The sequence below is a fragment of the Lactuca virosa genome, chromosome 9, assembly GCF_052849685.1.
Source record: "Lactuca virosa cultivar CGN04683 chromosome 9, Lactuca_virosa_CGN04683_v6, whole genome shotgun sequence".
Classification (NCBI taxonomy): domain Eukaryota; kingdom Viridiplantae; phylum Streptophyta; class Magnoliopsida; order Asterales; family Asteraceae; genus Lactuca; species Lactuca virosa.
The window spans coordinates 126,957,633-126,965,626 of record NC_136434.1 but is presented as its reverse complement, the minus strand read 5'-3'; positions in this window follow the sequence as shown (position 1 = coordinate 126,965,626).

Here is a 7,994-nt window from a genome sequence, read left to right as displayed (position 1 = left end):
TGATTAAACTTTATACTTTATAAATGTCACTATTAAATATTATAATCTCTTCAAACAAAAAATATCATTGGGATTTGATGTTGATTTTTTATTTTTTATTGAATTGTACATCTTTTAAAAAGAAAAATGACTTATATAGGAAAGTAATAAAGTTTGTTCTTTATATAAAGATTACCATTAATTTTTTGTTGAGTTCGACATCTCTTTCTATATATATCTATCTGTCCATTTCTTATTATATTATAAAAACAAAAAATGACAAATAATCAATGTATGTGTCTTAATATGCTTAGTGGTGATAACTCTCTAACATATGGTTTGGCTAAATCCATGGGATTGGTATGTCTGATGCACAAGTTGTGCGAGTATGGAATTACCAAATTGCCGTAGTGAACTACCAAATTACAAAATTACCAAGTAAATAAAATTCAGTCATTGGTGTCAATTCCTTGCAGATTGCAGCTTCCCATTTAGGTATCGTTTTAGATAAACTTAAAGACATGCCTGATAGGGAAAGTGTTCTTAGAACAAAAGACTGTTTGACATGCAAATTTCTATCTTCTTCTCTTCCATATGTATTAGTAAGAACCATAATTTTAATGTTTAAATTTAAAGTTTCATGATTTTGGTTATAAATATTGTTATTTGGTTTTAGGTAGGATTGTAAGTGGTTTTATTTTGGATAATTGTAAACAAATGCAAACTACCATTCCATACAACATAAATCTATATATTTATTTACATGTTAAGGTTACTTCTTATGAGGCGTTGAAAGAAGTAACAAAATACAAGAGACAAAAGTGGTCGCTAAATCAAGTTACCATTTCAATAGTTTTTTTTTGAGAGCTTATATTGGGAGGAATATATGGGAGTTTGTTGTATTAGTGTTAGGTAAATGGGCCTTAACATATATCTTAAATTGGAGATGTTGTTTTCTTAAAGGGATTGATGATATGATGAAAAAGTTAATGAATTACATTCATTAAGCATTGGAATGATTATTTATATTTTGACATACTATATATTGTGAAATGGATTGTCTTTTTTGTATGATATGTTTCTTTGTATTAGGAGACATTAATTTTCATTTAATTTAAAAATTCGTGTGTGTGTGTCTGTGTGTGTGTGTATATTGTCACAGGAATTGTTACAGGATTTGATGGATTTCATTCCCCCTCAACCGGAGAGGTGGAAGTCATGTTTGAAGAGTCTTCAAATATTGAAGGATCATAGTCTTCGGTATGTTGTAATTGCGCAGAAGTTGAGGTTAAGACTTCGGAAAATCTTGTAGTTTTGGAGGATCGAAGAGTGTTTCATAGATGACTTCTACGATGTTGAGAGGTCCGGATTCAATTGGTATGTCATTCTCCATGATAAACTTTGTTTCATTGAGAGGAGTGGTCTTCCGGACATGGAAATCATCAAGTTTCACGTCAAAGATTTCTTCTATGTTTCTTGTTCTTCGAATTAGAACTTTGTATGCTACTTTGTTTGTTGAATTTTCCAAAAATATTCCTTCTTCCGATTTGGGTGCAAATTTGTTCAGATGCTCTTTGTTGTTGACTACAAAACACCTACAACAAAAAAATGTGAAAGAAATGAACATTTGATTTACGATTGTTCAAACCTTCATATGGAGTCTTGTTGAGTCATTTGTTGATGATGCTCTGGTTTTGTACAAAGCATGATGTTGAGAGTGCTTATGCCCAAAAGTAGAGAGGCAAATTTGCAAAGTTGAGCATTAACCTAGCAGCTTCTACTATAGTTCTATTTCTTCTTTGTACGACGCCATTCTGTTGTGGTGTGTAAGGAGCTGAGAAGTTATGATTAATGCCTTTCTACGACGCCATTCATATGGAGTCTTGTTCAGTTCCGTTGTCACTTCGGATTCTTCGAATGGGATGGTTGATTTGTAATTCAATTTCCTTGCGATGTTTCTGATTTTAGTCTTAAGAAAAACACCCATATGAAACGAGTGTAATCGTCGACTCTGACTAGAATGTACTTCTTATGATGTAGGCTTGCCACCGTCGAGGGACCGTAGAGGTCAATATGAAGCAACTACAAAGGTTCAGTGATTGAAGAATCGAGTATCAAAGGATGACTTCCCTTGGTCTGCTTTCCACATTTACAAGCAGCGTATAAAGTGTCATTGTCAAGTTTGAGAAGAAGCAATCCTCGAACCATATCTCCGATAACCAAGTTGTTGATGTATCGAAAATTAAGGTGAGCAAGCTTCATGTGTCATAGGCAGCAGACCACGTAGACGGCTTTTGACAGAAAACGTAGTTGTGATTTACCGATGACTAGAGATATATCTAATGGGAAAATTGTTCCAGTAGTCTTTAATTTGATTAGACACCGTGATCTATTTTTCTTCATTATGTAGCTGTATTCGTCATCAAATTCAGCGCGATGACCAGCTCTGCAGAGTTGCCCAATACTGATGAGATTGTGTTTTAACCCTTCGACATAGGCAACTCTTTGAATTGAGAAGTTTCCATTTGTTAGGACACCATATCCTTGAATGGTTCCATTTGCATCATTTCCAAAAGTTACTTGACCACCATTTATGACTGACTTAAAGTCACGAAGGTATTTCAACGTTCCTCTCATGTGCAAGGAGCAAGCTCTATCTATCAACCATTCTGTTTTGTGATCCTCCTTGCACATGGCCTGCATTATCGGTTAGTTAATTTGGGCACCCAAATTTGTTTGGGGCCTGCAACACCCAAATTTGTTTGGGCCCTGCAACACCATTATCAGTTAGTTAACAGGTGGATAAGCACTAATGGTTAATTTCTTTTCATTTATCCAAATTGTTTGTCTGGGTTATGATTTAAGAACATAAACCATTTGTTTGGCGAGATTCAGTTTTATTTCGGCATTTTCTTTCTCCTTTTGATTGATAACGGGAGTGTTATCAACCATTAATCCCTTGAGTTTTTGGTCAGGCTTTTTGTACAGGACAATCTTGGGATTTTTAGTCCTTTTGCAACTTTGAGACCTTTTGGGACTTGTGATTTTTTGTTCCTTATTTAACTTCTGTGTAGAATTGGATTTGGTTCTGTTAGAAGGTTGTAGCAAAGATTTATTTTGAAAAGATTTGTCCGGTTTAGGTCTTTGGGTTTTAAAGAGTCTGGACTTTGTTATGGGTCTAGGATAGGAATCATCGGAGCTGTAGAGTTCTTGACAATTTGAGCATTGTCAAGTCTCGAATTTGTCTGTTCTTACTCCTTGGCGAAGAGTTTTTATTTTAGTGATGGATTTAACAGAAGTCTGCGGTGAGGCTTGTGTTGAGTTAGATATCTGTTGGATTAAGTGTCTAAGACATAACTATATTTGGTATGTACTTGACCCGGTTGTAGCATGGTCCTTTTGGGTTGCCTTCACCAAAGCAACTTGACCGGAAGAATAATGGAGAAAGAGTTTATTATGGTTTATTAATATATTATGAAAATAATATATTAAAGGAGAAATCATATTGTTTAATTAATATTCATCAAGAATTAATTTAGAATTAATTTGGTGTTCAAAAGAGATTAATTAAATTAAAGGGATTGATATTGTAATTATTGGATAATTGCAAAGTGGGCTGAGGAAACCCTAAAGATAGGGAGTGGAAGAAATCCTTATGGATAGCCCATAAGATTTCGTCCAAGGAGGGATTCTGGAAGATTCTTATTGGCTGCTTAGAGACTAAGCAACCGGATAAGTGTTTAACTGAAACCGTAATTCCTCACCTATATAAAGAGCCCCTTGACATTCAATTTTCGGCTACACTAACCCTGGAAGAGTTCTAAGAGCTGAAAATACCTTCCCCTCACTCTGTCTAATATTCTCCAAATTGCTTTGGTGTTTGTAATCTATCAGAGGCACAACATTTGTAGTGCTAAGGTTCTCAAAAGCTCAAGATCTTCAAGCTACAATCAAAGGTAACTTTCTAACTTGTTTATTAGATATTGTTTTTCGATTTTATCGTATGCTAGACTAGGGTTTGCAAGTATTGGACAATTATTGCATGTACAAATAGAAAAACTAGATCCCAACATTAGGGTTTGCATGAACACCAAAGGAATGTTGTTTTGCTCATAACCCAACAGTGGTATTAGAGCCTAGATCGTTTCTCTTTTTTATTTGATGTATAGCTAATTTGTTCAAGCTCAAAAGTCGAAAAATCAAGCCTTCGCTGATGGACTCGTCGAGTCACCATATGAACTCGACGAGTCCAGTTCTGTGACTCGACGAGTCGACTCGTCTAGTGGCTGATTTTTTGGGATTTTGACTAAAATTGAATTGGGATAATTACCAAAAACGATTTTGACTGATAAAACTCGATTTTTTCAATATAGTATTGATTATCCTAATTCAATTCAAGGATAATTGTCATAAATAAGATAATTACTTGTTTTATAAGATAAAATTGATTATTTGTATTTTTGATTTGAATTATCTTGTAAAGAAAATAGAGTAGATCAATTTATGTGATAAATATTAAATAATATGATTAATTAATAATTTTTCAAATTTGATCTAAAAGATTTTTTGAAAAGTTTCAAAACTTTCCCTCAAGTTTTGGAATTTAAATTTTTGATTAATAGTTTTAATTTTGATTTTTTTTTTAAATTTTAAACCCTAGAGTTTTAAAAGTTAAAATTCAACCCTTATACTATTATAATATTAAAAGATTAATAATATATATATGTATAAGATAAAGCTAGTCTTACCGTTAGTAGGCCTCATTTACGAAGCCGATCTATAAAGGGGGTATAAGGTTGCTGACTATAAAATGGCAGTTTAATGGGTGTCCACTCTCACCCACCGCTTCCTTGATTCGTGGAGGGTCGTTAGCCGAACGGGTAGGATAGGGCAACAAATTCCTCATTAATAAGTATAATGATTATATAAAGTAACTAAATGTTTTTATAAATTCCCAATCTTAGTTACTTTAGAAAAAATGTGAAACTGTATGTTATTCCATGAAATTACACTTTGCACCTTGCGAAGTCGTTAGTGGAGCGTGTGTGGTTAACCGACACACTAATTTGGGACTAGCAAAGGTGGAAAAAGGTAGCTTGATGTTTATCATAGATCAATGGAGCGTGTGTGGCTAACCGACACATTGATTAGATGGTAAATGACATCGAGAGTACCAAGTATATTTGCATGGTTATTCACACCTTGTTTGTGATCCTCGGTATCCTAGTCACAAACTTGAAGGGCATAATTGAGATTTAAACATGCCATTGAAAAGTTCAATGAATCTCAAAAGAATCTACGAATTTCAATTCATTTAAAACTTAAAGTCTTTTTCCGTTTTTCATGGTGGAAATTGGTAAATCGTCATTTACCTACCTTCATATTATTTGTAATTAGATTACAAAATCCCTCTTCTGAATTGTAAATAATCATGTTGGGTCCTAGCCCTGATTTCTCATTTGGGTGTTTAATTAGGGATTCTTATCTAATCTAAACTTTGTTCCTTTTCTATTTCAGATGTCTACTCAAAACAACAACAACGCTTCTGGCTCGACCCCTTCTGGCTCATTCTCACTCATAAACTTGTATGGGAGGGTGATATTTGATGGGACCAATTTCAATGATTGGATCCGCAACATTCTCATGGTCACCCGCTACGAGGATAAAGAGTATGTTCTCGACAAGGAGCTGAAAGAGGTCAATGTCAACACTGCTACTCCTGAAGAAATTGCTGCTTACGAAACTCATGAGCAAGATGCTACGAAGGTTCATTGCATCATGCTCGCAACAATGACTGCTGAACTCCAAAAGTCCTACGAGGACTACTATCCCTACGAGATGCACCAGGATTTGATGGAACGTTACCATCAAAGTGCCAGGCAGGAGAGGTATGAGTTCATCGCCTCGATGATCACTACCAAAATGAAGGATGAAGAGTCCATCACGGCCCACTTACAGAAAATGCAGAGATTCGTGGACCGCTTGCTGAAGTTGAATGTGAACTTCGATGATGAGCTGGCCATAGATATCATTCTTCACTCGTTACCTCCTTGTTACGACCAGTTTCGTATGACCTATCATATGAACAAGGAGGAGTTCACTCTGAGCAAGCTTCAAGGCTTGCTAAGGACTGCTGAGAGTAGTATGAAAGGAAAATCTACTGCATCTACTCCTACTACGGCTGCCCCTGTCTTAGCTATTGGGCAAGGGAAAGGGAAGAAGAGGAAGGCTCCTTCTAAGAGCTACAAGGGTAAATCCCATGATGGATCCTCTTCTAGTGGGACCAAAGCTGGTTCTGCTACCCCCTCTTCCAACCCAAGAGAAGCAGAGTGCTTCTACTGTCACGACAAAGGGCATTGGAAACGAAGCTACCCGAAGTATCTGCAGGACATCAAGGATGGGAAGATAAAGCCATCGTTTGTAGGTATATATACTATTCAATCTTATAACTCATCACATGCTATTTATTGGGTCCTTGATAAAGGATGTAGTTTTCACATTTTTTTATGATTTGCAGGGTCTAAGAAGAAGTAATGATGTGGAGCATGGGAAGATGTACCTGATCATGCGGAATAGGAAAGCGTCGCCTGTCACCATGATTGGAGTTTACTCTTTAGTGCTTAGTATTGGGTTAGGTTTAGATTTGAATGATTGTTGCTACTCGTCAAAAATGGCGAGAAACATTATTTCTTTTCATGGTTTCTACAGACAAGGTTTTAGATTTTCGTTTATTAATGAAATTGGTTATATTAATGCTTTTTTAAATGGTACTTTCTATTTTGAAGCATTCCCTTGTAATGGAGTATATGAAACTGCGAATGTTGTAGATAACTTAGGAAATAATGTGCTACACATTGATTTGTCCAATGGTTTGGACAAAGCATGCTTGTGGCATTGTCGTCTTGGACATGTCAACAAATAATGCATAACCCAACTCCAAAAGGATGGAGTGTTGGAGTCATTCGACCTCAAATCAGATGACACGTGAGAATCTTGTTTACTTGGAAAGATGACCAAGTCACCCTTCACTGGTACTTGTGAAAGGGGTGAGGGTTTATTGGATCTCATACATACGGATGTATGTGGACCTTTAAGATCCACCACAAGGGATGCGAACCGCTTCTATGTGACTTTTACTGATGATTATAGCAGATATGTGTATATCTACTTAATCAAACACAAGTAAGAAACCTTTGAAAAGTTCAAAGAGTTTAAGCAAGGTATAGGTATATCTACTCAATACTAAGGTGAGTACCTTAGTATTGAATTCCACGACTACCTCAAGGAATGCAGAATCATTTCGCAATTGACGCCACCTAGAACACCATAGTTGAACTGTGTGGCTGAGAGGCGCAATCGAACCTTGTTGGACATGGTTCGTTCCATGATGAGTCGAGCTTCGTTACCTATCTCATTTTGGGGGTATGCCTTAGAGATTTCCACCCATATCCTTAATCTAGTCCCAACTAAAAAGGTTGCCAAAACACCTCACGAGATGTGGAAAAGAAAAGTTCCCTCGTTGGCACATATCAAGGTTTGGGGTTGCGAGGCTTCCGTAAGACGAGAGACTCACGACAAGCTCGAGTCTCGTAGTGAGCAGTGTATTTTCATCGGCTATCCACAGAAGTCTTTTGGATATCTCTTCTATAGACCGAGTGACAATGTTGTCTTCGTTGCGAGGAGAGGAGTTTTCCGAGAGCGAGAACTCATATGCCAAGAGGACAATGGGAGGCAAATTGATCTTGAAGAGCTTCAAGAATCAAGCGATGAAGGAACCTCTAACACTGGCGCTCAACCCGATGATGAAACTCATGTTGAACCAATTGACGAGTCCCTACCTCTTAGACGATCTAGTAGAGTTAGTGTTGCACCCGTATTATATGGTTTCCATATAAATGATGAGGGTGATACGTTTATTAGTGATAGCACACTAATAAATTTGGATGAACCTAACAACTACAAGGAAGCTATGGCAGGCCCAGAGTCTGCAAAATGGAAAGAGGCTATAGATAGCG